Source organism: Mustela erminea, chromosome 10, assembly GCF_009829155.1.
Source record: "Mustela erminea isolate mMusErm1 chromosome 10, mMusErm1.Pri, whole genome shotgun sequence".
Lineage (NCBI taxonomy): Eukaryota > Metazoa > Chordata > Mammalia > Carnivora > Mustelidae > Mustela > Mustela erminea.
Genome location: NC_045623.1, coordinates 77,619,361 through 77,647,277, shown reverse-complemented (window position 1 = coordinate 77,647,277; position 27,917 = coordinate 77,619,361). Strand labels below are relative to the sequence as shown.

Sequence of the window (27,917 nt, the reverse complement as noted above, 5' to 3'; positions counted from 1 at the left end):
AGAGTTGCAGAGGGGAAGCTGAGGGGTTTTGACCTAGGCTATTCCAAATGTAATTTCAATAGTTGACTAGAAGTCTGAAACCTGCCCTGTTGGCTTTTCTGAGGCCAACTAGAAAGGTTCCAGTGAAATCTGATCTCTGAGCTCAGGGCTTTTCCTCAGGGCCCTGGGCCAGCGTTGTGCTCAGGCATCCAGCTGGTCTCCCCACAGAGGCCCCATTGCACCGTTACAGGAAAGAACAGCCTTGTGACGGTAGGAAGTCCCTTTGACCTCATGTCCTTTCTGCTGCAGAAGCACTTGGCCAAGGTGTCGCAATGCAAGTCCTTTCTAACCAGTCTCTCTCACCATCACAGCCCCAGGAGGCTGAAAATAACCTACTAAATCGTTCTTTTTTGCAGCAAGAACGATTTCTTCCACCCTTTAACTTTCAGAGACCTCAGGCCCTGAAACAACAGAGTATCCAAAGTGGGCCACAGCAATCAGCCCTTGCACGAAAGCATGTCCACTTTCTAAAGCATTTCATGTGCCTCAGCCCATCTGGCCAACTCTCTGAAGGGGCGGTGACTTGAGGCTACTATCAAATTGAACAAGGGGCCACATCACAGACAATTAAAAAACAACTTCAGGGGCGCCTGGGTGGCTCAGTGGGTTAAGCCACTGCCTTCGGCTCAGGTCAAGATCTCAGGGTCCTGGGATCGAGTCCCGCATCGGGCTCTCTGCTCAGCAGGGAGCCTGCTTCCTCCTCTCTCTCTCTGCCTGCCTCTCTGCCTACTTGTGATCTCTCTCTGTCAAATAAATAAATAAAATCTTTTAAAAAAAAAAAAAAAAACCCTTCCTTTTTGCCTGCTCCTGGCCCATTAAGCCTGTGCTGAAGAGTTGGTTCTCCTCTGCCCTTTGGAAGAAGTCTAGTGCATGTCCCATGACTTTCCTGGTCACTCTTGGGTAATTAAGTTTCTAAGAACCTTGGAGAAATGGCTGATTCTAACACTGGGGCACAGAGAATTACAAGTTGAGCTTGGAGCATCTTATAGTGTCAGAAAGTAAGAAAGTGTTTTAAAAAGAAGGGAGGGAAGGAGAGAACAAGGGAGGGAGGAAGAACAAAATGGAGGCGCGTCAGGACGACACAGGAGCCAACCAGAAAAAGCTTCCCATGACCAAAAGTGGAACAATTTGGGGAACAAAACAAATAACAGGGGCGCCTAGGTGGCTCAGTGGGTTAAAGCCTCTGCCTTCAGCTCAAGTCATGGTCCCAGGGTCCTGGGATCGAGCCCCGCATCGGGCTCTCTGCTCAGCAGGGAGCCTGCTTCCTCCTCTCTCTCTCTGCCTGCCTCTCTGCCTACTTGTGATCTCTGTCTGTCAAATAAATAAATAAAATCTTAAAAAAAAACAGTAGTATTATATGATAATATAATAAAATAAAGATTAAAGAATAAAATAAATAAAGAATAAAATAAATATCCACAAGTCTATAATAACTTACTGAATAAAGAAATAAATGGAGAGAGGAGATAACTCTTTCTTAGAGAAGAATTCCAAATAGTACCTAGGCAGCTGAAAATACAAAATTACTATTAGACACCACAGTAACAATGGTTATAAGCAATATCCATGGATGCATGCTGAATTTGGGGGGTAAAACTTAAAGGAGAAACAGGATATTTGCATAGCCTCAAAGTATCTCTCCCCAAATTCTTTGTAATTACTGTGATGAGTTTTTTTTTTAAGATTTTATTTATTATTTATTTGAGAGAGAGAGTGAGCAAGAGAGAGAAAGAGCACAGGAGCAGGGGCAGAGGGAGAGGGAGAAGCAGGCTCTCCACTGAACAGGTAGCCTGACACGGGACTCGATCCCAAGGCCCTGGGATCCTGACCTTAGCTGAAGGCAGATGCTCAACTGACTGAGCCACCCAGGTGCCCCTACTGTGGTGACTTTAACAGGTGTCCACAAATTCCTTGTTATTTCTCTCTCCTGGAGGTGAGGTTTAGTGTCCCCTACCTCATGCATGGGCTGGATGTGACTGGCTTCTAACTCACAAGAGTGTGGAAAGGGGAACAGCAAAACTGCACCGTGGGGACAGCTGGTAGACACCACCTAACCGAGGGATCAAAGCAGTAAGTTATGTCAAGGTGGTGCACCCCTGAGATGACACCATCAGAAGGGGACAGCACCTGTATGGTATTTTCCACTAAAATTCAGATTCTCAGTCTAGTCACGAGAAGGCTTTGGACAACCCCAAAATGAGAAACGTTCTACAACAGACCAGACTGGCATGCTTCAAAAGCATCAGGGTCATGAAGGACAAGAAAAGCCTGAGAAACTGTCACAGAAAGAAGGCACCTAAGAAGCATGACAAATAAATGCCATGGGGGACCCTGGTGGGACCCTGGCATGGGAAAAGGACACTGGTGGGGAAAACTGGAGACGTCAGAACACATGATCTGTAGTTTAGCTCATGGTTTCATGCCGATGTTTACTTCTCCGGTTTGACAAACATGCCACAGCCACGCGAGATGCTAACATCAGGGGAGGCTGGGCCCAGGGTGTTCCAGAACTCTCTAGAGCATGCACAGTCGACGAGGTGTTACCTTACCACCAAGGGGCAAATGTTGGTAGTCGGGTGGAAAAAAAAAAATCTTAGTTATGACAATGGTTCACAGCCACAGGACATAAGTACATATAAAGCATATCTGTGGTATTAAAATTTCACGGGGGATCAGTCATAGAAATGAGCATTGAAAAAGGCTCCCGAGGTGGGGGTGGGGCAATAAGGAGAAAGGAGGTTGAGACCTGCGGTTCTAGAGGGAGAGCAGCCCTGCACGGCTCTTCTGTGAAGGTAAAAGTATGCAAATAAATAAATAAAATGCTCTGGCCGCTTCTCATAAAACAGTTCCACTTAAGTCATGAATAAGGCCAACCTGGAATAATAATAGGGGGGCAGGGAGTGAAACTTAAACAAAATAGAGCTTCTCTCCTTGGCAACTCGGGCTGGCCCAGGCCCTGGGAGAGCAGGGTGGCTGTCATCTTGTCTCCCCGCTGGCCGTGTGTCCACCTGTCCTTTGGGGATGCCCCCGGCTCCTTTATGGTTCTGGTGGTGGTGACTGGACAAGGGAAGGAGCAGGAAAGGTGGTGTCTGTCTGATGCTCTTGGGATTGGTCTTTCGCTGGGCTTGGCAGCTCTTTAAGTTGACTCTTCCTGTCTTGGGCCAGTGTGGGTTCTTCAGAGACTCCCGCCGGTCACTAGGGGACCCTTCCTGATGTCCCCCTGAATGAGTGATGCCATCTCAGGCAGGTCAAGTGTGACCTCACGGTCCTCAGGGCCCGCGCCTCCAGACTGCACTCTTGGGGGAAGCTATTGAAACCAACTCGGGCGTGTGCTTTCTCTCTCTGCCAGTATCTATCCAGGCCTCAGCATGAGCAAGAAAACATTTAGCCCCAGTGGCTAAAGGGCATCCTCTCACTTCTAATTACAAGGGCAATCCTGCCAACGGGAGGGGTGGGGGGATGGAACTGCTCCCCACCTCCTTCTGGGTGGCGGTCCTTACGTCTGGACCAGTGACTAAGGTGGCTCAGTGTGTGGGGGGGGTGTCTCTGCTACTTGCAGTTAAACGCATCCTGGCTCTCCGAGCCGATCCCCTGAAGTGCAGGAGAGGTCAAAAGGAAAGAAGCAAATGAAGGACAGAAAATGAAGGAAATAAAGAAGAGCCAAGAAGATGACGGCCGTCGGAAGTGACAGAGAAGGAGGGCAGAGGCAACAGTGGGCTGGTCTCAGCAAAGCAGTGCAGAGATGAGTGGCAACAAAGGGTCCAGGGAAATTGTCATTGTGTCTGCACCACATACCAGCACCACTCGGACCACCTCATACGCATCACGTACTTGTCCCGGAGAGCAACCCATCTTACGAAGTTTCTAGAAAACGTGTTCATGGAATTAGAGTGTGATAGAATAGAGGAGCCGAATTCGGGTCAAGATACAATCAGGTTCAGACGCAGATTCAGGAAATAGCTGCTGGCGAGCCAGACGCGGTGCAGGGGGCTTTCCTCTCATCACCTCGTTTTCTCCCGATGCCAGCTCTGTAAGGCAGAGGTGGCTTCCTGCATCCCATGGGGAGAAGAATGGGGCACAGAAAGATGAAGTGACTGGCCAAGTGACCAGTAGCACTGAGCCTAGAACTCATGTCTTGGGATTTCTAGCTAAATAATCTTCCTGCTTGGCAACTCTGCCTTTTTTCATCTGAAAGAATAATAAAAACAAACAAGCAAACAAACAAAAAATAAAAACAAAAAGCCAACAACACACAGGGCCAAGGCATAGCTGAGAACACTGAAATGCTGCATGGGTCAGTAAACCGCTAACTCCCAACCCCGTACCGGTTGGTACCCAGCCACGGCTCAAAGCACCCTCAAATGCCACTCGGCCTCATCCCGTCCGGACACCTGCAGCAAGCCAGCATCTAAAGAGGGACCAGGGCCTCCAGGATGCGGCTTTGGTGCCACAGCCTCCATCAGCCTTGGTTAATTGTTCAACCCTTGCCACGCAGTCTCTAGCCAACATATATGTCTTTGGTGCCTCCTCTTTCCTAAATACTCGTGTGCACATTACCTCCGACACACACAGATGAGAACACTGAGGCCCCCAGAAGACTGCATGGCTAGTTAAGATCTGGGCCAAGCCTGAGCCTAAGTCCTCAGACTTATAGTCATGTTCTTTCTGCTTTATATGCCTTTCATCACTCAAATAGAAAATGTTATACTATGTAGCACAAAGAGCTTTGAAACAGATCAAATTCGAGAATACTGCAGAGCAGGGATGAGTCTTTATGAAAGACGACTGCTAGTTAGAAACAAATTCAGTGCTATTCACAAAGATTCAGTAGGCTTGAGACTTAACCAAAACACCAAGAATGTATTAAACATGTGGTGGATTGAATTAATATTGCTTGCTATTTACTCCCTCTTTGCGGTTGGGTTCGACATCCCTACTCCCTGGCATGTCACCTGCCTGAGTGTCCTAGGATCACAGGTTTCTGCCCCGCTGGCTTTAGGCTTGGTCCTGTGACATGCTTTCTTAATGAGATGCTTGGGGATCATGTTTGCCAGGTCTGAGCAGAAGCTCCTTAGTTGATTGTCAAGTTCACCTTGGCCTTTCTTGAGCGTAGCCCCCCAAACTAAAACAGCGTGTCTTAGTTTGCACTGCTCCTTCAGCTTGGGTGGCAGAATAGAAGACACATGAAAGCCTTCAAGGCCCAGGGATGCCACCATCCTAATGTAAAGTGAGCATGAAATAAATGTTTATTCTCATAAATCATTAATACATTGGGTTGTTTGTCCCTGCAGCGTACGTGGACTGAAAGACTGGGAGCAAAGGATGCTTTGAAATTTTTAAGAATAAAAATGAATTGAGCATTAGATTTTAAAAGTCTGCTCCTTCTAAATAAGTATCTTTTTTGAGACAGAACCCAGGTAGCTAATGAACATGTGCTTAGTAGGCATTTGGATTTTCCAAAAATAATTTTACACAACCTTTTCAAAAGGGCTTGTAATCAACAAACAATGGACGGTATGTATTATGAAACTCCCAGGGTTTCTAGATAGATTATTCAGAAACAGAAAAAAAATCACATCTTGCCCAATACAAGGAACTGACTCAGAAGATGATTAAATAATACATTTAGAGCATGGACGCTTAGGAGCATCATATTCAACTCAGACCATGTGTGGATTTTCACTTAAGTTTCACAACTACTATTTTTGGTAATAAAATATCTACATTAAAATCTGTTTGGGGGTTGAAGCATGAAATATTTGAAACAAACTCATTCATTCACTCATTCTGTTTCCCTCTTTCTATCCATCTACCCTTCCAACCATCTACCTAGCCAACCACTCATCTATCCATCCATCCATCCATTTACCCATCCAACCAACCACCCATCCATCCATCCATCCATCCATCCAACTAAACATCCATCCATCCACCATCCATCCAACTAAACATCCATCCATCTATCTATCCATCCATCCACCCATCCAACCAAACATCCATCCATCCATCCACCTACCCACACATCCATCCATCCTTCATGCTCTTGATAAAAGACAAACACCAAAGGCCTCCCTTTGAGTAGTCATTATGGGAGAGGAAATTTCTGTGGAGGATATAAAGTTGAATCAAAATAGATTCCTTTAAGAGAAGCTTCAGACCTTACACTGTTCTTTCTGGTAGTAGTTGTCTTCATAATCTAAAATGAAAGCCTCAACTTACCCAAACAAGTATGGTATTCTTTCAGATCACCTCAAGGCTCTAGGGGGGTGGCAGGAGTGGTTTTAAATACTTGAGCTTCCAACATGGAGATTTCATGATTTTTATGGATTCACGGTGTGGCAAAATAAGCCACATTGCTCCTGACATCAAACCACCAGAAGGATCAGCAGGTTGCTCTGTGGATCATCTGATGCCCCATGGTTCTGCTTGCTCAGCTATAGAGAATTCCTGGAACTGTCCCAGAAGTTAAATGTGGACACAGTCATATGCCCCTGCACCCAATTTCTATGTCTTCACTGTCAGTGATGAATAGATTACAGAAGATCTAGCGCAAGGGGAAATCTACAAATGTTTGGGCTTCCTGCCACTGAAATAACAATAATGATCAAAGAATGAGCTCCTTGGCATTTAAACAAAGCCCTCAGTCAGATTGTGGACCCAAGGAAAGAGGCTGCCTTATCGGGCTCTGCCCATGTAGTCCACAAAAGAAAATCTAATGGACTCCAGAGTTTTACAAAGGCAAGAAACCTGTTCTTGTCATTGAGGCCAGGGGCCCAGAACTTAAACACCTGCTACATATCCATGGAGAAAACTGAGAGAGGCTTTTCTTGAAGGAGGTGGTGAGCTCAGCAACAAAGACATCTCCTGAGCATGACTTTTGTACCAGAGGCCACTGGGCCACGTCTACGCCTGAGCCAGTGTTTAGATCAGTAGCATGCAGGTGTGGGAGTGTGAGCGTGCTCCGGGGGACAGAGTCAGGCAGACCTGGCAACTGAGGGAGCCTCCTTCCACTGCTGGCCCTGGGGAACCTGGGACTATTTGTGGATCAGTCCACCGGTCTGCTGATGAAAGGGAGCCCTGTCCTTAAGCTGGTGAAGACGAGCTCACAGATGAGTCTGTGATGCCCTTCGGGGAGGCTGGCTTTCAGGTATGCCCTTCCCATTACCCACACCTCATTGTTTGCTGACAGTCTTCAGGGTTGGGGCATGAGGTCGTGGCTACCATCTGCTTCCAGGAAAGAAGGTAGGGGATACCTGCTGTTTCCCACCCCCCTCCTTTCTGGCACTGTCTTCACCGTATGTGGCAAATACACTAGGTGGCAGACAGAGAACGAAGTTCTTCCTCTGAGCTCCGTGGCAGTTTTGTGAGGGGACAGAGATGGCAGGAGGAAGGTGACACGCTCAAGGCCACACAGCCATTGAGCAGCAGCATGGGGTCCAGCCAGGGGCTCGGGCTCCCAGTTTGGGTTCGGTTAACCCAGGGCACTCCTGGAGTGAGCAGGAGGGCTGCAGGAACGGAGAGGCCCCAGCGCGGACTGGCAGCCCATGCTGGTGGCCTGCCAGCGTTAGTGCCAAGCCCCATCCAGGGCTCTCCCAGCGGCTCTCCTTGGCCAGCAAGCAGGAAGCTCTGAATCCTGGGCTGTGGCCCAAAGGGAAAGGAAAGGGGCTTCTCTGTGTTTCTGACTGACCCCATGACCATCCAGGAACAAAGCAGGGCCTCATGCTACCTCCTGCCACCAGCCTCCACCCAGCTGTTCTGGCCGCGTGGCCCCATCTCCCTGGCCTGTCTGTGGGAACACTGGGCATCTGTCAGCTTTCAGAATCGCGGCTGTGTGCCGAGGGCTCCAGGCCCAGTGGGGAGGGCCCACAGAGCCACAGGCCCTCCTGCACATCTCCGAACCCATCAGCCAGGGAAGCCAAATCCATGGTCCCCGATATTTAACCATGATGTGGCCTAACACCCCACTGGGGACGGTCGCCACCTTCCGCAATCTGATGGAACGAGTTCAAGTGACAGATTACAGTTCAAATGCAGACGCTTACTAGGTGTGCGGAGGAAACGGCTCCAGGCTAAAGGGCAAGGTATGTCATTTGCTAGACCTCGCCATGGCCCAGTGTCGTCATGTGCCCAAGAGGACCAGGAGCAAGACACTGGAAGAGCTAATATCTGCCGTGGGCTGCTCTGGGTCAGGCACACAAGGCTGGTGTCATCCTCACAACAGACCCCCGTGGGGCTGACCCCTGCCCTCTGTGAAGACCCTGGGGGACGACGGGCATGGGATCACTGGGAAGGATATAATGTGGCCCCATGACAGCAGTGGGCACACACCTTCAACAAGCCCATCATCCCATGAGTGGCTCGGGAGCTGCCACATGTGCCAGTCACTGTGCACAGCTGACAAAATCCCCGTCTGCCTGGAGCTTACATTCTAGCACATTCGGCAAAGGTGCAAAGACAGATGATGCTGTTAGTCCTGCACTGAAACAAAGTCAACTTTTCCTCTAGTCAGTAACTAGGGCAAGTGGAGGAGACACGCCAAGGGAGGTGCTTGTCATTCCCTGAGGTTCAAGTGTGGCCTGGGTCTGCTCTGGCCTGTCCCTCCCCTCACCCCAGGCCCCTGGAGCGGCCCTTCTCGGCCCTGCAGGGCAGCGGGACTCGTTTCTCTGTCCCAGTGGTGTAGGTACTCAGTGTGTACATGGGACCAACAGGCCCCAGACACAGAGTTCCAGATATCTGCCACCCCACCCCATCAGCCCACCCTGAGCTGGCCCAGCACAGTCTTGTGGCTACGGGGGTCCCTGATGAGTGTTGGTGAAATGACAAGGAACCTCTGAAAATGCATTGGGACCATGCGGTTCCCAGCTAAAGGCTTGGCCTTGCCCCAGGCAGGCATCCAATCACATTGCTGGGTGTGATGGCTGGGCCTGTTCTGACACTGGATTTCCATTCTAGGGAATGGGCTCTTGCGTCATTCATTCATTCATTCATTCACTTGTACAAGCAAGGTTGATTGGGCAGGACTATGAGGCAGGCACTGTCCTGGCACTGTTTCACCCTGGACAGTAAAACAGGCCAAGTCCCTGATCTTATAGAGCTTATGTTCTAGCGGAGGAGACATATTACTACACATGTCAGCTGGTGGTAAATGGTCAGAAGAGAAGTAAAACAGGGCAAGGGGAACATGGGACAAATAGGGAGGTAAAGGAAGAGCTCTCAGAGAAGGAGACACCTGAGCAGACGTGGGAAGGGTGAGAGAGAGCAAGCCAGGTGTACATCTGGGGGAAAAGCATCACAGGGAGAGGGAACAGCCCAGGCATACAGCCATGCGGCAGGAGTATGCTGGACAGTGTATGAGGGATAGTGAGGAGGGCATCCCTATCAGGCATTTGTGCTGCCTGGGCGTCTGCCCCCTGCTTTGGACGCTCCAGTCCCAGATGATGGCCACCTGCATGAAGGGCTCAGGGTGCCCAGGGACATCTGTGTGTTGTGCACGTCCCCGTGCTCTCCTAGCATCAATAGAAGGGGGTGGCTGCATAGCGGGGTCTGATGGCCTGGATTTCAATCTCAGCCTGCCATTCTCTACTTGGGGACCCTGGGCAGACTGCCCTTTGTGACTTAGTTTCTTCAACTGGAAAATGGACATTCATGGGCTGTAGTAAGAGCAGAGGCATGACATGATGCATAGGACGTGCCTTGGGAGCAGCGCTCAGCAAATAGTGGGGAAATATGAAGGCGACAGAAGTCCTTTCTCTTCTCCTTCTCACCGGGCAAAGGCGGTCAGTGGGGTGGGGGTGTGCTCCATGGGGAGGAAGAAAAGGGGCACAGGCTTCGGGGTCAGACAGTTGTGGAATTGAGCCTCAGCGGCATGCTCTCGCACAAATGACTTAACCTTTCTAAACCTGATTCTCCTCACTTGAATACGGGGATGGTGTCCGTCTCTCACAGGGTGGGGGAAAGAGTCGGTGAAGTGACCTAATGGGGCCCAGAATGGGCGTGGGATCAGCTGCTGCCCTGATGGGTGGGAGCAACCCCTCCATGGAGCCAGGGAGGGAGTTTGAGGTGGGGAACCAGGACCGTAAGGAGCACACTGGAGAAAAAAGACCTGGAGGGTTGGACGAGGGGCCGGTGGGCGGCAGGCAGCCGGCCTTGTGGGGAGAGGCCCACCACACCACAGAGAGAGCTGGGGCCGTCCCAGGACCAGAAGAGGCTCTGAGGTGGATGGGGCCTGGCCAGGATACTGGCTGCTAAGTGGGGGTATGTGCCAAAGAGGGCACCAGGTGCCGGCACCAAGAGGGAAGGGCCGGCCACTGAAAATGCCAGGAAGGAGAGTCCGGGGTACCTACAGCGGAATCCCGACAAAGCCAGACCTGAGCCAGGTGAAAACCAGAGCAGAGAGGCCAAGCAGGCACAGGAAGGGACTGGAGGTTCCGCCTGACCCCAGGGAGCTTGACCTGATTGTGTCTGGGGCCTGGGAGTGTGAGCAGCCCAGATCGGCAACCAGGTCAGTTCCAGAAACATGCCTGGAGGGCTCTCTCGTGAGCGGGAAGGAGCTCTGTAGTGAGCCAGGCAAGGAAGGCAGCAAAGGGCAGATTCATGAGGCAGGAGCAGCCACACTCTCCCCAGAGACGCCCAAGACAAGCGTCTGAGAAAGGAAAGTCTGCCGGCTGGCGTGGCTCCACCAACACCTGAATGAAAAGCAAGAAGAACAAAAAATTTTAATTAAAAAATTAAAAAATTTTAATTAAAAGTTCCTGCTTCCCCATTGTTTGTGATTTTGCTATTGTCTCTGGTTCTCCCAGTGGTGACTGAGAATAAAAATCTCCTAAAATGCAGGGTTATGTAGTGGGTAGAGAAATTTCCTTTGGCTTTACAGCCAACCTAAGGGGGGACAGGAGCCGGCTGTGTGCCTTTGAGGAGATCACGCACCTCTCTGAGCTTCTCTTCCCTTTTCTGTTAAAATCAGAGCTTGGGGCAGACCATGTAAGGGCCCTGATAACTGATGAGTCTACACCTTTGGGCAGGGAAAAATTATTGTCAGGGAAGTTACTGCGTGATGCTGTCCAAGTTAGAAACCTCAGGGTCACTTCTAAGTCCTTCCTCCTGCTCACCATACGAAAGCTTAAATGCCCTTTTTAAAAAACTTATTTGTTTATTTTAGAGAAAGTGCACATACGCACGTGCGCGCGCACACACACACACACACACATGAGTGGTGGGGTGGGGAGGGCAGAGGGAGAGGGACCCTTGAGCTGACTCCCCACAGAATACAGAACCCAGGTCTCAATCCCAGGACCCCAAAATCACAACCTGAGCCAAAATCAAGAGTGAAATCAAGAGTCGGCCACTTAACTGACTGGCCCAGGCACCCCCCCCTTTTTTTTAAAATAAGTGCCATTTCTTCATGATCTCCTTACCCAGCTCAATAAATGGTCATTAACGTGAAAGAAACCAACCAAATCCAAATGGTTCCTCATTCCGTCTACTCTACCGTCCTAAAGAGCTCTGGAAGCTGCTGCCTCTTCTCCACACAATTGCCTCCGTTCAACTCTGTGTCCACTAGAACCACGGTGACAATTTCCACTGTCTTGCCTCCAGCTTGCTGGTGTCCTTCTCACCCTGAGACCATCCCCCAAACAGCCCCGGGATGAGTTCTTCCACCTTGCAAGGGCTCTTGAAAACCCTTCCGTGGTTTCTCAGGGTCAGTGAGACAGAGAAAGGTGTGTGGCCCTAATGATGGGCCCCTGCTTCCACCCTCTCCTCATCTCCACTGTCCTCCAACATGCCTCCCTGCCTGAAGCCAAGCCCCACCCCTGGCAGGTCTGGAGGGAACCGAGGCTTCTTGCCTCTGAGTATTGCACGTTCTGTTCCTTTTGCTGCAACGTGCTTCTGTCACTTGTCACTCCTCACGTCTCAGGTCTGTTGTCGCTTCCTGCTGTTTCCTGCCTTCCTGCTCTAGCATCTCAGGGCAGAGAGAAGCACCAGCTGTGGTCCGCTGGAACCTGTATGGCAGACTCTTCCTGAGCCACAGTTTTCACACCTAGACCTTCCATTCCATGCTGAATCTTTGGGGCTATAGCTGGCTCTGAACTGGTGTTTGCCCTCAGGCGTCCTGCCCTGCTTTCCTGGGAACCAGGTAAAGAATCAGGCCATGGACAGAATCACAGGGATAAAGGCGAAGCCCTCTGGCCGAGGAGGCTTCTGTCAGGCGTGGGTGTTGGGGTCAGGAAGAGCGATGAGCAGCCGGGGGAGGGGGAGGGTGGCACGGGGCGGGGTGGGGGGGCAGGGGAACAGGCTGGCAGAAAGGACTCACATTCCATGCCCATTCCCCGAGTGAGCCACACTTCGGAAGTATCACATTAAAGAGATGAATCACACACTGACTCAACGAGAGGAGGTTGCAGGGTTGTAAATCATTGGAATGGTTTTTATTTGTCAGAATGCTACAATAAATAATACCTCCATGTGCCTCTTAACAATAGGAGAGTGGGAAGGAGGGAAACTGGGTGATACAGGCCGGAGGGGCTCGAAGAGCCATTTGTGATGGGACAGTGACACTCTCCTGTCACTGGGGTACTCTCTTCCTCAATGGAAAAAAAAAAAAAAAATCATCCCCCACCCAACCTCCTGAAAGTGCTGAGTCATGAGAATAACAGCATGAGGCTAGTGAGAGATGCAGAAGGGCTTCAAGGTCATCCCCCGGGTCACCCCCCTTTTTGATAGGAGTAGTAGGCTGCCTTGGGGGAGATGACATACACGGTTTTCAGAATAAAGGGGCCAGAAAATCACCCAGAGCCCACAGAGGGCAGAGTCCCTCAGAAAGGGAAAAGATAAGGCCACCCAGAATTGATGAAAGTCACTATCCTCACAATGCTAAGTCCCGGCAAGGGACCATGGCCAGAATCATGAAAGGAAGTCCTTCCGGGAAGAGGTGTGGGGCTGGGCAAGTTGCCCAGGATCTGGGGAAGGATATAGAACCTGATCCTTTGGGCTTCCAAGGCTTCAAAGGAAAGCTGCCTGGCTCTGCAGGGACCATGTGTAAGAAGGAGGGGGATTCTGGGTCCGCAGAGGGGCAGAGACACGTGACCAAATCCTGCTGAGCTACTGCTGGCAAACTGCCGCCTCTAGAGGCCGCTGTGCTTGCGGAGAGCGTCTTTCCCTGGGGAAGCCCCAGCCCCGCCTCCCCTGCCCTCCCACCCCTGGGGAGGCTATGCCGGCAGGGGGGCTCCTGGGCTGTGCCCCCAGAAATGGAAGGCACCAGCCACCTGTGGCCATTGAAATGTGGCTAGTCCACCTTGAGCCACTTGAGACGTGCTGTAAGGGTAAAATTCACCCTGGATTTTGAAGACATAACATGAAAAAAAAAAAAAAAGGGTCACATTCGCTATTAATTTTTTTATATTGATTACATGTTGAAAATATAACATTTTGGATATGTTGTATTAAAGAAGATGTATCATTACTATTCATCTCAACTGTCTCTTCTTACCTTTTTTTAAATGTGACTCCGGGAAAATGTAGAAGATACATGTGATCACATTTGTGGTTTGCATCATATTTCTATAGGAGGCAAAGCTCGGGAGAAGCCCCTGGACTCGGAACAGGGAAAGCCTTTGCTCCTGACTTATGAGTCCTTACGTCTCTGGGGGCTGGAGGGAAGTTCCACTTTGCACTCCAGGATGTTCCCGAAATACAGCAGCAACAAACCCCAAACTGAGCAGGGATAGGGCGGGGGAGGGGCAGCTGGTTACACAAGCAATGGGACGTCCGAGTGTTTCCATGACTTGCTCAAGCAAATGAACAAGATCTTGGCTTGGGATCAAGCCTCATAAATTCAAGACTAATCTTCCCAGCATCACATCCTAGTTTACAGAGAAAGCACTCTTTTGAAACCATTAGCTGTTTTATTGAGGGAGCCACAAAACAGGGTCCTGGTTAGAGTGAAAGTTTTTTTTACAATTTCTTTTTCTAGCAGGCAATTTAATAATCTTTATCAAAATCCTGTAGCCCAAACAAAACTGGGTGTTAATGCCTGTCCCAGTGCTGTGATACAGTCAAAAGAAACACAAATTGAGTTTCCCCTGAGTTTTGAAAAACGCTATGAATTCTTGACTGAGGTCTCCCAAGAAGGTAGCAAAGGGAGTTATCTGACACACGTCAGGTAAGCTTCCTTCGTCACCCTGGCATGACTCTCTCTCCTACAAGGGTCACTCCGAGCAGCTGTTCCCATCTCTCCTTTCCCCTTCCTCAGCCCTCCCTGCCCTCCTTCTTCACACCCCTCTCCACCTGGGCTACGATTTCCTCCGCCCATCTCCCTCTGGCAGCTTTTCCTTCCTGCCAGCCTTCCAGAACCTTCTGATTAGACCGGTTCAGCTTCTTCTCTGCCTTCAGTTCTCCTGTCTACCTGCCCATTTGATCAGCCCAAGAGGCCCTAAAACTGACTGGAATGGGGGGGGAGCAAGGGTCCACACCCAGAATTTCACGTCCTTTGACCACGTAAGTCCACTGGTAGAACAGAGAGCTTGCCTGGGAGGCAGGTGACCTGGGCTGAAGGGCAGGCTCGGGCAGAGGATGTGGGCTCAGGCAAGCTCCTGTCCCTGCTAAGCCCCAGGTGTCCCTCTGGGAAATTAGGTTACTAACACCTACCTCATTCGAGCGGGGGAGAGGCTGTGAGAAAAGCAGGCAGCAGGGAGAAGCAGCAGAGCGTGCAGGCTCTGGGGCACCCTGCCTGGGTGTGAATCCTGGCTCCTCATCTAGAAACCAGGGTGAATAACGGCACTTGTCTCTTTTCTACAAGCTTCTGAGAGGGTTCAAGGAGTCAGTACAAGTCAATATGCAGAAGATGCCCCGCACAACCGAGGCACTCAGGAAATGGGAATCTCCTCTCTCCCAGCTACCTTTCTGGAGAACCTTTCTCACTCCCTCATCTGCTCAGGGCCTGCCCTAGCCTCAGGGCTGCTCATTTCACCCTCATCTGTCCCTGCATCACACTTCCAGTTGCCTGCTGCCCCTCTAGACCAGGACTCTGCACCTGAGAGCTCACAGGTCAAATCTCACATGCCACCTGCCTTTATAAGTAAAGTTTTATTGGGCCACGGATCCACTCCCTTTCTGCACCATTCGTGGCTGCTTCAGCATTTCAGGGCTGAGTAGCTGGGACGGAGACCCATCTGAGCCCCACAGCCTTAAAATATCTACTATCTGGCCTCTTACAGGAAAACGTCTCTGACTTCTGCCCTAGACCAACATGGTCCCATGAAGCAGCATTTGAGTGTTATTTGTAATGTTCTAGTTGCCCCGTTACAAAAAAAAAAAAAAAAAAAAGGAAAACACAGTGAAATTAATTTTCGTAAAGTATCTCATTTTACTCAATATATCCAAAATACCATTTCACTGAGTCGCAAGTGTTAAAAAATGGACACAGTGCTGGCCACTGCCACATGTGCTCTGATGCTACGGGGGGGTTCTTCGGGGCGCAGAGGTGAAAGTGAACTGCAGTATTTCCTAAACAATAAAGTGGGAAGTTTATGGGGAAAGGGGACAAGGTTCTACAGTGCTTTCATTTTTAAATTCACATTTAAATGAAAATTACAGGGGCGCCTGGGTGGCTCCGTGGGTTAAGCCTCTGCCTTTGGCTCAGGTCGTGCCCTAGGGGTCCTGGGATCGAGTCCTGAGTAGGGCTCTCTGCTCAGTGGGGAGCCTGCTTCCCTTCCTCTCTCTCTGCCTGCCTCTTTGCCTACTTTATTTACTTATTTGACTTACTGTCAAATAAGTAAATAAAATCTTTAAAAAATAAATAAATGAATGAAAATTACAAATCCAGTTTCTCAGCGGCACCGGTTACATCTCAAGTGACCTCCATGTTGGACCGCGCAGAGCTGGGCCATCTCCCCCTCCCTGCATGTACTACCCCCTTCCACACACACACAGCACAGCGCTTTGTATGTGGCTCCTGTGACACGCAAGGTGATTTTCAAGCTGGGAGAGAAGAATTTTTGGCGAGGAGTAGGGCAGAGATCGTGAGAGAAATAAGGAAAGAGTAGGGGGTAGATGTTCTTAGGAGCACTGACTGGTTCTGAGCCCCTGCAAAGAGAAAGATCAGACACAGAAGCGGAGGGTACTACTCAAAAAGGGCTTCCTGTGACTTTTGGGCCCAGGCAAAGCTGATCTGGGGCTCCAGCGACAAAGGGCCACCTATCTCTGTTCTGAGTCCAGACCACGCTGTGTGTGAGTCCTAGAGGCCTGGGACCACCCAGATCCAGTCCCCTGGACAGGCGTGGCCACCACCTGAGTGGGGGGAGGCAGGAATAAAGCTTCTCCAAGCGGCTTGTAGGACAGCAGAGGGGCGTAAGCAGAGCCACAGCAGGAAGGGAGGAAGGTGACCATGGCTGTTTTATGGGGGTGCAGGTCTCTTGGAGGACTCCTCAAAATCACTAGGAGACAGTTTGGGCTGCAACCAGATGATCCCAGACCCAGAGAGGGACCCAGATGGGCAAAGTGGCCCCGAGCTGAGGCGGCCTAGCCAGTAGGCCCTAACAGAATGTCCGGAGCCTGGGCCCTACGGGGGAGGAGGAGAGAGAGGCCTGAACAGAAGGATGGGTCAGGGCTGTTCCCCTTCCCAGGCAGGAACACAGCACTGTGGATCCTGCTGTCCTGATGTGCTCCAGGCCCTGCCAAGTACATCTGTTACAGGGAAGCACAGGTGAGTCAGCCGGCATCCTGCTAGAACCGGCATCCTGGGATGCGGTCCAGGTCCTTAGCGCCCCAGGCACAAGTGTTTCTGGATATCATTTCCCGTCTACAGGAGTGAAATTAGCAGAAAGCCAGGAATAGTGTCAATCATCCCGCTAGAAATGAATACCTAATGGAGTAAGGAAAGCTCCCCACAACTGTCTCTAAACTCGCCTGCAGAAAGGAGCGCACGCCAGCCAGCGGCTGAGGCCGCTGAGCCCAGCCTAGCCCAGCCTTTTTCCCACGGAAGCAGAGCCCTGCATCTCCTCCCAACCCCCAAGTCCTTGCTCGCCGTCCCCGGAGTGGGACCAGTGGGTCAGCCCCAGGCCTCGCCTGCTCCAGCTGGGCGCCCTTCCCCAGGGAACCCTTGACTTCGCTGGCCCTGAGGTGGTGGCTGGCCAGCCCACTTTCACGGCCCAGGGTGTCACACCTGCAGCCGGGAAACCAGTCGTGGAACTGCGGCACTGCCGCGGAACGGGGACTCGCCCTGTGCTTCTCAAAGCTGGCGGATGGTTAAGATTACTTCCGGAGGATCTAGCTGTGTGATGTGGGGCCCGTGACCGCACCTCTCTGTGCTTTGGTTTCCTCATCAGCAAAAGGGGGACAATAACCTACCTACCTTAGGAGTTAGTGGGAAGGTGGAATGAGAGCTTGAGACCTTATTGTTTCCGTCGAAGCTGAGTTTTTAAAAAAAATCCATGTGAATATATTTAAAGAAGAATGTAAATAGGCTTGAGGGGCTGGCCCTGTGAAGGTGGAGCCCAGAGACTCTTTGAAAACACTATCAGCCTAAACCCTCCGGCTCACTGAGGAGGAAACCCTAAACAGGAAGTGAAGGGCTGGGACCTGGGCCACCAGCTTCTCCTCCAGCCTCCGGCTCACATTCTCACCTCCAGTCCTGAAGCCTCACAAGAGGCTCATTTGAATAAGTACATTTTAAAGCTCTTAGGAATACTTGGCTTGTCAGTTTGACACATGATACATGGGTCTAATCCCACGTAATGTAAAACACAATAATCTCTTGGAACAAAAACCACCAGTCTATGCTACAGGGTCAGGTGTTGTTTTTCAGACTCCTGCGTCAGAGGTGACTGGTGGAACTGGCTTCTCTGGTCCTAGCTGTGTGACTATAGACTTGTTGCTTAACCTCTCTGTGCTTCTGCTTTCAGATCTGCGAAAGGAAATAGGAAGCACTAAATGCAGTACATGGAAGTCCTCGGTAAAAGCAAATTTCCTTTTTCTTCCTTCTCCAACAAACAAGACCAAGTACCCTTGCCAAAGACAGGCACCCACGGGCCATGGAGGAAGCCATACTTAGGAAACCCTTCTACAAAAGCTTTGTGAGGGCGCCTGGGTGGCTCAGTGGGTTAAGCCGCTGCCTTCGGCTCAGGTCATGATCTCAGGGTCCTCCTCTGCTCAGCAGGGAGCCTGCTTCCTCCTCTCTCTCTGCCTGCCTCTCTGCCTACTTGTGTTCTCTGTCAAATAAATAAATAAAATCTTAAAAAAAAAAAAAAGCTTTGTGATATCCTGTTTCTTACACAGTGATCTCCAGACCCCAACCATGTGGCCCCTTCCCAACAAGCCAGCTTCATTTTCCTGATCCCAACACCCCTCCTAGAGTGTCTGGTGCTCCCATACGACCCCACGAACAAGATGCACCCACTCTGACACCAGTGCTCCCATCCCACGTTCTCTCTCCAACATCAGCATTCAGACTCAGCTTCCAAAAACCTATACCTGATTAACTGACTCCTGGAAAGTCTGCGTGACCCACTCTTCCCTATAGAATCAAGTCCAAACTGCTTGTGTTCACAGTCCCTCAGAGTCTAGCCCTATTCTCTCTCTCTCAGAGCTCATCTTAATCCAGTCCTCATCACACATATATGTGCACACATGTACACACACACAAGCACCCACCCATACACACAGTCTACACTCGAGCCATCAGATCTACTCACTATTCTTCCAGCAGCCCATGGTCCTTCGTACCTGCTCACCTTTGCACCTGCTGCTTTTCCCTGGAATAGCCTACTCCCTTTCTGTGATAGGAAAATTCCTTCTGACCTTTTAACACCTTGCTGAAATGAAGCATTTTGTGTTGTGAACTCTCACCTCTCCTCATTTCTTGCAGCTAGCTGACTATGCCTTGATCAATAAGATGCAGGTGCAAATCACTGGGTGGAACTGCCAAGAAGGTGTTTGAAAGGAGCACAGATGGCTGCATGCCCTTCCACTTTTCTCTCGTTCCTTTATGTAAAATGGATGTGATGGCTGGCACCCTAGCAGCCACCTTGGAACATGAGGTGACTTCGAGGATGGAAGCCATGCTCTGTGGATGGAGGTACTGAAAGAGAGGAATTTGGGATATTGCTTATATGGTGGGAATCACCATATACCAAGTCTAGGCTGTCTAAATTTGGTTGTCTATGAGGAAAGAAAATAAATCCTTATTTGTCTAAGGCACTGTTATTTTATTTTATTTTATTTATTTTTAAGCCACTGTTATTTTAGTTTGTTGTTACATGCAGAAAATCTAATCCTGTCCAATACAGCAGACATACAAGCCATTTCCTGATTTGCCTCCTGCTCATTTCTCCACACGCACGTCCCTTCCCCACTCCCAAACCCTACTTCCAAACCTACTTATTTATTTTTAATTTCCTCAAGCATCATGCTTTTCTCAGGTATCACAGCCTTTCCCCCCTCCTCAACTCCTCAGACTGCCTGGGAATTCCTCTCGGCTTTCCAAATCCTCCTCTATGAAGTCATTCCAGACACACTCCCCATGCCCTCACCAGGAGGCAGTGACCACTCTTCCATCCTATGTGCTCCCAACTGCCTACGATGACACTTCAATCATGTCATCATTCTCTTGTCCACCTGTACCTCCCAGGTCCTGTGTTGCTTGAGGAAGGGCCATGTCACTCACCTCTGTCTCTGGCATCCAGGCATAAAAGGAGTTGTTCAGGGAACCTCCCCCAAGACAGCTTCCTTTCCCATGTCCTTGGGAGAGGATGGGGGCTCTCACAGAGCCACAGGGAACTCACAGAGCCATAGCAGGAAACGCGAAGCGGCGGAGAGTAGCTGTGTTTGGATGCATTTATTGTCACCCCCAGTACCCGGCAGAGACAGAAGTGTATCCTTGAAGGACAGGGAGATGAACAAGCAGGAGAGGAGAAGGTCCAGGGAAACTGCATTCTGTTCTTCCAGATGTGGAGGGCCGCCGTGTATGGCAGGATGGTTGGACTACCTCCCTGGAAGGCTGATGATCAACGGGGATTAGAGGGAGAATTTTGGTTCCACATAAGGAAGAACTTCCTAAGCACTAGTACTGGCCCACAGAGGAGTGGGCGGCCCGGAGGCTGCTGCCCTGTGTGCCACGAAGCCAGCAGGCATACCCAGAATCACGCGCCACCAAGGAGAGCCGGGGTTCTGGGAACTTAGGACCGGTTACCCTCCAGGCCTTCTTAGGACATCCGTACAGTCTCTTCCCAGCAATGCTAATCTCTCCTGATACCTTGGCCAGTTTTCTAGATCCCTCTGCCTTACCTGGGAGGCTCCCTATTTGCACAGTAACCTCACTAATGGCTTCAGCCTGGTGCTCTGACTGTTCTAAAGGTCCTTTCCTTAATCTGACCACTCCTCTGACCTTTAACTTCTTTGCCCACTGTTTGGTTTCAGTGTCCCATGTCTGGTCTCTGTGGGTCAGGCACAGAGAGACAGAGAAGCTGCCCCCTGGAGAGGCCACTAGCAACAGGTGGGAGCACATCGAGCTGTCGGGGAGCACCGAGACTGCGCATTTCCCACCAGCGATAACCATGTAGTCAGTCATTCATAGTGAACACCAACTAGCTGCTAGGCACAATTCTGGAATTAAAGACATGGGAAAATTAATGTGATCCAATAAATCCACAGAAGATTGAATTGACAAGTAGAAAGATTCTTTTTTTTTTTTTTTTTTTTTTTTTTTTTAGTAGAAAGATTCTTATCCTGCAGGACTCTGAACCTTTCCTATGTTAACAGGCACTGTGACGCCCCCCAGAAGGGGGCCCAGCCTATAGGCCCCGTGACCAAAGAACAAGAGTGCAGGAAACTGAAAACACGGAAAATCGGAAAGGAGAAAATAGAAAGCACTGGCAGTCCCAACACTCAGAAATTGGTATTTATCCTTTAAATATTTGTGCATACATGTAACATACTTTCCCCCTAAATTTCTATCATTATGTGTATGCCTTCTTTTCTCACTTAGGACATCGTAACTATCTTTCTGTTTGTTAAACAGCGTTCTAGGATACGATTTTTATTTGCTACCTTGGCAGATCGCTGTGGATATGCACTAGAACTCAGGGGACCAATTCCCACATTATTTTATGCTTGGATTGTTCCACTATTTCAAACCATGGTGTGAAAGGCATATTGCTAGGCACTCCTATCCAGATCAGTGATTATTTTATTAGTGTACCTTCCTGAGAGGGGAGCCTAACAGGTAAAAATGCACAATCTATAAACCACCACACCGCCTCCAGGATATTTGTAGCCATTTTTGTTATTATAACTGCTTGTTTATAGAGTGTTCTTGACCCCACACCCTGCACAACACTATGAGTGTTAGGATTTATAACCCAAAGCTTTGCCAAGCTGTTGGGTAAAAATTAACTCATTGTTGTAACTTGCACCCCCCCCTCTTTTTTAATTAGGCAAGCTGAACTTTTTCCGTGTTCATTGGGCATTTGTATTTCTTTGGTGCATTGCCTCTTTACAAAATCTTACTTGGGAATAATTTTACATCCACAGGAAAATTGCAAAGAGAGCCCAGAGAGTTGCCATAGACCCCTCACCCAGCTTCCTTTCAGGTTAACGTCTCCCCTAACCACGGTGTGTTTGTCAAAATGAAAACAATCAACACGAATATACTCTTCACTAACCTCTCAGCTTCGTTTGGCTTTCACTGGTTTTTCCACTAAAAGGAACAGTCCTTTTTCTGTTCCAGGATCCAATCCAGGATCCTACGTTGCATGGGGTTGTCACATCTCCCTACTAATGTCTCATGTGGCACAGTTTCCAGTCACCCCTTGTTTCTCATGCCCATGATATCTTTGGAGAGTACGGGTCCCATCCGTGGTAAGATGTCTCTCCATTTGAGTGTGTCGGCTGATTTCTCATGATTAGTCTTGGGTGATAGGTTTTTGGCAAGAACACCACAGGGGTAAAGTGCTCCTCTCCTTGCACTATTTTTGGGATAATCTGCGAGCACCAGGCGTCAGAACCGGTGGTGTTAACCTGGATCACTTCGTTAAGGTGATTTCTGCCAAGTTGACCAACTATGAAGTTTCTATTCTCCCTGTCATCCTCTCTTCTTTTGAAATGAGTCACTGAGTCCAGCCTTCCCCTCAAGGGAAGGAGAATTAAGTTCCATCTGCTGGGAGGAGTACGTATGAGATGGTATCCTGTAAAGGAAGGAGATGTGAGCCTTCTTCCATATTCATTCCTTCACTCAATTATTTACTCATCATAACTGTCCTCATGGATTCTCTGGATTATAATTCTGCTTTCATGGTTCCAAGCTTCAGCCAATGAGTCGGCCCTGTGGTCTGGAGTCTTTTAGGCAATGCTTTATCTTTTGTTTTTGTTTTGTTTCTTTATCTTTTGTTTTTGTTTTGTTTCTGACCTTAACGCACTTGCTTACTTTCTGGAACTACAAGATGGGTCAGGCTCATTTGATATGTTTTGTATATTGCCCAGCCCCAGAACCAGCCATTTCTCCAAGGAGTTCTGGTTTCTTTTACGGGAAAATGGTGTTTGGAAATGAAGATCTGGCCCTGGGTGTGCTCATTTCTACTGGAGTGTCATTGCTAGTGGATACAGCTAGGAAATGCACATGTGTGTATCCCAACCCACGTGTAAACACACAGCTATAGCTACTTCCGCACCTGTCTACACATACACCGGAAATCCATCCCGGTCCTGCCACCAACCTTGCCTCTAACAGATTCTTCTCCTGGAAAATCAGATCAGCTGCCGTGTTCTATGATGTGCAGAAAGGTCTCCCTCAGTGCTGGGCGAGGGAATGAGTGCTGGTTGAAGGTGAGGGAGTAGCCCATGTCGGGGCCCCTCTCCAGCTCAAATAGACACACCACAACCTACTAGCTTGGGCCCTTACCAAGTCTTTAAAATTTTCCCCTTAATACTTTTCTATGTATTCTAAATTTTCTAAAATCAACATGTTATTTTATAATTAACAAAATAAAACAATGGGTTTTTCAAACAACAAAAGTATATACTATAGACACTTTTCCCTAAAATTAATAAGGCCTTCCTAGGCTTGCACTAAGGCCCAATGGGGATCAAAACCCATGCAAGCTGCAAGTTCCTGGCATAAAGTCGGTACTTAATAGGTGTTGGCTTCCATCCTCCTTCTTGTGTCTCTCTCTCTCTCTCTGATCCTTCCAGAAGCTATGTTATGGAACTGATGAGAAAAAAAGGTCTTCTACTCCCTTTCTCCCCCACTGTGAACCAGGATGGCCGTGGCAAAAAAAAAAAAAAAAAAGTCATCATCAAATGAGCCCTTTCTTTGTCACCCAGAGTCCTCCCTCCACAGGCTCCTCCCATAATGAAAGTGTCTTTGCTGGAACATTCCTGAGGAACACGGAGCACCCACTACCAAAGCCCACATCTGGGGAAGGGTCTCCCTGTCAGCAGGAGGCCCCAGCTGAGGCTCTAGGCTCCTCTGCTCATTTTAAATTAGGGCCCGGCCGCAGTCCCTCCCTGGAACTTTTGTGACTGGCACTGGAAGCCCACAGATGACAGGCTTCGCAGCTTGGCCACCGAAGCCACGCACCCACTCTCTAGCCCCAAGTCTCCATCTCGGCAGTCCTAGCTTTAATTCTGTGTTTCTACCCAAGATGAATTCCTCTGGGAGACTTCCCCCTTCCCTTCTTCTCGGAGGCAGAAAGAAAGAGAAGTTTTTATTTAAATATCTCATTTCACTTTAAAGAATTAAAGAGAGCCAGTAAGGAGGAGGGGAAATATTTTGCACTTCTAGAACCAAGAACGCAGAGATGTCCAACCATGGCAGTAAAAGTCGCAGTCTGGGAAAACTGATTATTTTCAGCAAAAGCCAATGGGAACTACGGGCTCTAGAAATCCTGAGTCTATTTTTTAAAAATTAGTATTTTGTCAGAGAGCTTACTTTCTACATGAACTGCATTCCTTTCTAGTGGGTTTACAACCAAGCCCTTCTTCTGAGTATGCCCTTTTCAAAAGTATTAAAGTGCTTTACTCTTGTAATATCCTGTAGGGGTGGCTGGGTTCGGTCTGCTCTGGGGTTGGTGTGGAGAAAAGTCCTCCCTTTCTAGCCCATGGACAGACAGCACTGGGCGTCTCTCACCTAGGGCATCACTTCAACTTCCTAATGGTCTACTCCTTTGTTTTCTCTACTGCGGGACATCTCAGAGCCTTCAATATCCTGATAATCTTCCAAGAGAGAAATACATAGTAATTATACATCTATATGTATGTGTATGTCTATATCTGACATATAAATATGTATGTTAATAATTATATGTGTATATATATTATATATATTATGGGAAATATATATATGTATATATTTCCCAAACTTGTGGGTCTTGGAATCCTTTATTCAAGAAACTTCTATTAACATCTCCCACAGCACAGGGTTCCAGGAACCCAATTTGGAAAACACAGATCTATAAGCTATAATCCCAGTTCCTCGAATGCCCTCAAGGCCTTCCTTCGTCTGGTATACGGCTCCCTTTCTAGGCTCCCTTTCTGCTTCCTTCCTTTCTTCTCCTGCCACTCACATCTGAACTTCCTTCAGGCCACTAAACAAAACTGTTTTATTTCCCCTTTAATACACTTCTTAAAAAAAAAAAAAAAAGAGCAAGGATTAATTGCTATGGTTTATGATTAAAAAAAATCCTAATTTCTACACCCAAGAAAAGGAGTTTTAAAACATTTTTAATTCAAGAAACACAGGCTCAAAACGAAGAAGAAAGTCAGCTCTGTTTTCACAAGGGGGGTGAATGCTCAGGAAACTCCAGGAAAAAAATTCAGCAAGATCTGAATGGTGTCCAAGACACTGCACAGACACATCGCGACTTGGTTGCTAAGAAAGACCTTTGTGACATTCAGGGACTGTGTGCCCGTAAGATGTTGTGAATCCAGAAGGTGGGTGTCCCCATGCCTTGGAAGCTGCCATCGCCATCCCCACTCTGCTAACGGCCTCTTCCAGAGCTCCGTACCTGGTAAGGACCGGAGCATCAATTCCCATGTTCATGTTCACCATGTGAACCATGGTCAGAATGCATCCTTAGAAACCGCTTCACCAAGGCCTCCAAAAGGAGTATTTTATCTTTCAAAGCCAATAAAGAAGGGTGTAGTGGTTCACTTCTAAATAGTCCTAAAGCCTTGGCAGTATGACTTGGTCATTCCTTTTATCAAGTGGTGGGGTCTATCTCCCCTCCCTTTGAATCTGGCTGGCTTTGATTTGTGCGTTAGCCCAAAGAATGTGGCAAAAGTGAGGCCAGGCCCATTGTGGCCCAGGCTTTAAGAGACCTGGCAGCTTCACTTTCACACTCTTAGAACCCAGAGAACACTATGTTGCGAAGAAGCTGGGTCCTGCCCTACTGGAGGTTGGAAAGGCCACGTGGAGGAGAACCAACCAAGACCTGAGGTCCTGAGGCTCTGCTGGACCCCTTGGCTCAGGGCAAACAGAGCTGAAATAGCTATGGGAGTGAGCCCAGCCACACCCAGCAGAGAACTGCCCAGACAGAATTATGAGAAATCGCAGTGCCTCGGTGGTTCACTCTGTTAAGTGTCTGCCTTTGGCTCAGGTTATGATCCCAGGGTTCTGGGATCAAATCCCGCATTGGGCTAGAGCAGGGGGTCTGCTTCTCCCTCTTCCTGTGCCCCTCTGCTACCCTACTTCTGCTTTCCCTCTCAAATAAATAGTTAAAAACTTTTTTTTAAAAGAAAAAAATCATTGATTTAAGTTACCAACTTTTGAGTTAGTTTATTATGTAGCAATAGGTAGCAAAAACAAGAGGGAGCTCAAACAGAGCCAGTGATGGGGGAGAAGATGCAAAAGCAGGGCAGGAGCTCCCTTCACAAAATCTGCAAAAGTTATCGAGGAACCAGGAATCCAAGGGACAAGAAGCCTCCTATCCAGAGAGCTGACGGGCGCAGGGTAAGAACCGGTGGGCCTGAGCGGGGACAGGCCTTCCCTGTCCCTCCTGCCATCTTCCAGCCAGGACCCATCTGGAGACAAAGGAAGGAATCAGCCAGCTACCTAAGCTTTCTTCAAGCCCTGGCCCCTGAAGAAGACTGGAAGGATGGCTATCGTCACACGCAAGGAGGTACAAGGGCCAGGTCGAGGAAATAGTCACAAGTGGTAAGATGAAGCCAGGTCAGAAGAGAAGCAGTATGAGCAAAGGCTTAGTTGAGTTTGGAGGGGGGAGGAGGCCTTGGCAGAGGGCCATCTGACCTAAAGGAGGGAGACCTTAGCAGGAAGAGGTGGGGAGAAGAAATGAGAAGCAGGTAGCAGAGTTCAGGACCCGTAGAGAGCAAAATCCCACCCCCTCTTCCCTCCCATTCAGGTAATCCTTCCCCTCCCCCCAACCCGACACCCTTTCTCCCCCTCCAGGTCCCTCAAGTCATGCCGTCTAGGCTCATAGGTTTAGTATCCCTCTCCCCGCCCTGTGCCCAGCCCTGGGCTGGGTTAATCTGAAAAATTAATCATTTGAGAAGACCTACTACTAAGACCCGAGGGTGCCCCCAGGTCGTGGTTCTGGCCTTGGGAATTTAAGGACTCCTGCAAGACATTAGCAACAACTTTTCATATCTGTTGATTGAGAAAATACACGTGTGAAAAATACATTTCTGTCCTCCTTACAATAACGGCCCCAGGTGTCCTGGAGCAGGTTGAAAGGGAATAAGCCCCACTAAATCAGCCCTGCACGCCTTCACTGTCTTGACCCTGAAAGACATCGGCGATGGAGGGTGTGGGGAGTTGCGGGGAAGGGGTTGAGAGAGGCAGAATGCTGTGAGCCGGAGGTCATCACCGGGCAGCTGAGAGCGGCAGTGTTCGTCAGCGCACACCCCCATGGCAGGCTGGGCTGGCTTTGTCCGGCCAGGGGCTCCACGTCTGTCCCTCACGGACGTCAGAGCCTGCCCGTTTAGAAAGCACTCAAGGCAGGGAAACCAGGAGACTAGAAACCACAAACTACCTTTCTGGTTCAGCTACTAACTAGCTATGTTTCTGCCAGCTCTTTTGCCTCTAGAAGCTTCAACAGAGAGCTAGTGGCGGGGGTGGGGGGGGTGGGAGGGGGAAGGGGGGGAGGTGCCAGATGGCGGCAGAGGAGAGCGATGGTGACCTTGTTAACTTGCTCTGGGAGGCATCATCTGAGCGCCAAGGTCCAGGGTCAGTGACTCTAGTCGACTGAAATTTTCTGAGCCTTAGGCTCCTCCTCTGTGAAATGGGAGAACCATGTAACAAATGAGGAAAGACTCCTGGAAAGGCCACCATGTAGCAAGTACCAATTACCCTCAGTATTTCTCCCTTCTCACCCTGGCAATGACAGGTGGCTCTTTCCTTCCAAGCCCCGCCTTCTTCCTTGAGCCTCTAATTTGACCCTTGGGTATGAAGTGTCCCCTCTCGGTGACAGCGAGCCGGACTTCCCGCCGCAGCAGAACTGAGTGTGGCGACCTCGAACGCGCAGGGCACCCTGGGAGGCGGCTGGCAGGGTGCCCCGTGCCTTGCCCGGCACTGCTGGGTTCCTCTTTGGCCCCCCGCACACAAGAGAACTGGCCCGAAGCAGAATGACAGGCCTCCGCTGGGGAGGCCACCTCCCTTCGGGCCAGGCACAGACAGCGACAACCACCCATTTTGCAACAAACAGGAAACCAGTTTACCAGCCTCAAAAATAGAACAGACAAAAACCCCAAAATACGAGGCTCTGCCAGTGGGGCAGCTCGGGTTTCTTCACACTGCTTCCTGACAGCCTGCGGAGTGGGGGTGGGGGTGGGGGGGGTTGTTTTTGTTTTTTCTCAATTTCATCCGAGAAAACGTCCTGCCATGTGTTTACCTACGTGATCGGCCTCTGGGGGCCAGGGCCAGTGAAGCTTCTGGC

At 49.5% G+C, this 27,917-nt stretch overlaps 1 protein-coding gene across 6 annotated transcripts in view; it reads right to left on the bottom strand.

Moving 5' to 3' along the window:
• Nucleotides 1-27,917, bottom strand: part of HIVEP3 (HIVEP zinc finger 3) — a 454,163-nt gene that overhangs the window by 218,210 nt on the left and 208,036 nt on the right. The window contains exon 1 of one of the 6 annotated variants that reach the window (XM_032361512.1): nt 6,259-9,935. The exons of the other annotated variants lie outside the window; for them this stretch is intronic. The gene's annotated coding sequence lies outside the window, so the exon portion shown is untranslated. Of the gene's footprint in view, nt 1-6,258; nt 9,936-27,917 lie in introns of those variants that run through there. 6 annotated transcript variants of the gene reach the window in all.